This window comes from Camellia sinensis, chromosome 9 (genome assembly GCF_055761805.1).
Source record: "Camellia sinensis isolate YWXY chromosome 9, ASM5576180v1, whole genome shotgun sequence".
In the NCBI taxonomy this organism is placed as follows: Eukaryota; Viridiplantae; Streptophyta; class Magnoliopsida; order Ericales; family Theaceae; genus Camellia; species Camellia sinensis.
The window spans coordinates 30,797,501-30,800,000 of record NC_138969.1 but is presented as its reverse complement, the minus strand read 5'-3'; the positions used below and the strand labels follow the sequence as shown (position 1 = coordinate 30,800,000).

The 2,500-nt window shown below is 41.2% G+C and overlaps 1 protein-coding gene and 1 pseudogene across 3 annotated transcripts in view; both read right to left on the bottom strand.

The window, feature by feature from the left end:
* The window catches only part of LOC114299820 (Peptidase S41 family protein), a 23,834-nt gene that overhangs the window by 14,042 nt on the left and 7,292 nt on the right, over positions 1–2,500 (bottom strand). The window lies entirely within an intron of this gene.
* LOC145798531 (protein FLUORESCENT IN BLUE LIGHT, chloroplastic pseudogene) lies at positions 145–977 on the bottom strand (annotated as a pseudogene).

The following is a 2,500-nucleotide window of genomic DNA, read 5'->3' as shown; positions in this document are numbered from 1 at the left end:
ATAAATAAAAATTCTATTTTGTGGTGAGGGAGTCGGTGAGGGAGGTGCAAAAGGTGATTAAAAGAAATAAATAAAGAAAGAAAAGAAGAAAAGAAAATGGGTTTGTGAATCTGTGCAATATGTTATAATAAACATATATATATATAGATATATATTAAAATAAAAGAAAGTTGAGTGGGTTGATTTAAAAAAAGGATTGTGGGTTTGAAAGTGGAAAATAAAGAAAAGAAAAGAAAGGGGATCATGTGGTGAAAGAAAAAGGAGCTGTGGGTTTAAAAAAGTAAAGTGAGAGAGAGGAATTTCGTTGCAAGTTTTCTGACTCTTCTCAAAAACAACACAGCAGTGTTAAACTCCACAAATGCCTTCTCTGGATCTTGATTCCTCAGAAAATTCTTTCCAGATTTCAAATGGGAAATCAATTCATGCTTCCTTGGATCAACAATTACTTCATTTTCTTGTATTCTACCACTAACAGGAGCATAACTCAGAGTGGGGGCATAAGACTCGATCTTTGCTTGCCTTCTTAGTGCTGCATTGATCTGGCGCAACTGCTCATTCAGCCGTTCCAATTCTCCTCTCCTGTGTCTTGCAAGCAGTCCTCCAACTGTGGCCCCTACAAGGGCTACAAATAGCAGTAAGGGCATGTCGAAAGCAGATCTATCAGCCTCACATGTTTCTGCCAGAGCTTCAAAAGGCATACGCAACATCAAGGCATTAGTGACAATAAGTGCCACGGCTGGGGATCTTACAGGAACCATCACCTGAGCAACTAAGTCTTCCAGAGTGGTGTCATAATCTACTTGTGTATGGACAGTATCACAAGTTCCTTCTGATACAGAGGTGTTGACATCATTTACTCCTGTAAGCATAGACCGACTGCCTAGCAGTGGCAAAGACATGGAGTTTGAGAGGAATTTGGCCGGAGGAAGATGAGCGGCGGTGAAATACGGCGGCGGAGTGAGGGCGTGTAGAAAACTTTAGCGGAATTTGTTGAGGTCCGGCGGGCGGCCAAGGCGAGGTTGCCGCCCGCCGGTGAAGCGAGAAATACTAAGGTCTTAACCTGGCTCTGATACCATGTAAGAATTTATATATTATTGATTGATATTGATTAATGTTATTACAATGATTCATGATTCCTATATATAGAAGAGGGTGAGTGTGTAGTAGGTAAGGAGTAGGTGAAGTGGAGGTGGTAGTGGTGTAGTGGGTTAGGTTTAGTGGAGTAGGTGAGGTGGTAGTGGTGTAGTGGGTTAGGTTTAGTGGAGTAGGTTTAAGTGGGTGAAGTAGGTGGAGAGTAGGTGGATTTTAACAGAGAGCAACCATTCTGACAGTGGCAGCAGCAGCCACGATCAACTAAAGAAAATCATGGAGATGCTAGCTACTCTCCAAGCCTCAGGTCAGCCACCAAAAAATACTCCACCTGGTACTTTGGCACACAGAGGTAACTTCCCACAAGCCTTCTACACTTTTCACAACCATACATCTTGGATTGTAGACTCTGGAGCCTCTGATCATATGACAGATTCTTATCATTTGTTCTCATCATATATCCCACGTGCTGGTAATCTAAGAGTCAAAATTGCTGATGGATCTCTTGCTCCTGTTGCTGGTAAAGGGAGTATTCGGATTTCTGACTCGATTACTTTAGAATCTGTTCTTCATGTTCCAAAATTATCCTGTAATCTTTTGTCTATCAGCCAACTCACTAAACACTCCAATTGCTCTGCTAAATTTCTTTCATCTCATTGTGTCTTTCAGGACCTATCATCGGGGACGACGATTGGCAGTGCTAAGGAGTATGAGGGAATCTACTACTTTGAGGAAGCTAAAGTGCGTGATCAGTGTCAAAGTGTTATTTGCAATTCTGTCTCTATCCCTAAGAATAGTGACCTAATGTTATGGCATTCTAGGTTGGGTCACCCCAATTTTCAATATATGTGTCGTTTATTTCCTTCCATATGTTTGAATAAAAAGTCTCTTGATGTTCAATGTGAAGTGTGTGAACTCGCAAAACACCGAAGAACTTCATTCCCAAAATCCAACTACAAACCCACAAAACCTTTCACAATCATTCATAGTGATGTATGGGGACCTTCCCGGATCCCTAATCGCACTCACACAAAATGGTTCGCGACATTTATTGATGATCACACTCGTATTTGTTGGGTCTACTTGTTAAAAGACAAATCTAAAGTTCGTTCCATGTTTATCAACTTTTATGCCATGATCCAAACACAATTTCACACCAAGATTCAAATCTTGCGTACGGATAATGGCACAGAATATTTCAACCACATCTTGGGTCCATTCCTTCAAGAAAATGGGATAATTCATCAAAGTTCATGCGTTGACACCCCTCAACAAAATGGGGTTGCCGAACGTAAAAATAGACACATTCTTGAGGTAGCACGAGCCTTACTACTCACTACCCATATGCCTACAATGTTCTGGGGTGATGCTATTCTCACAGCAACTCACCTTATCAATAGAATGCCCAGTC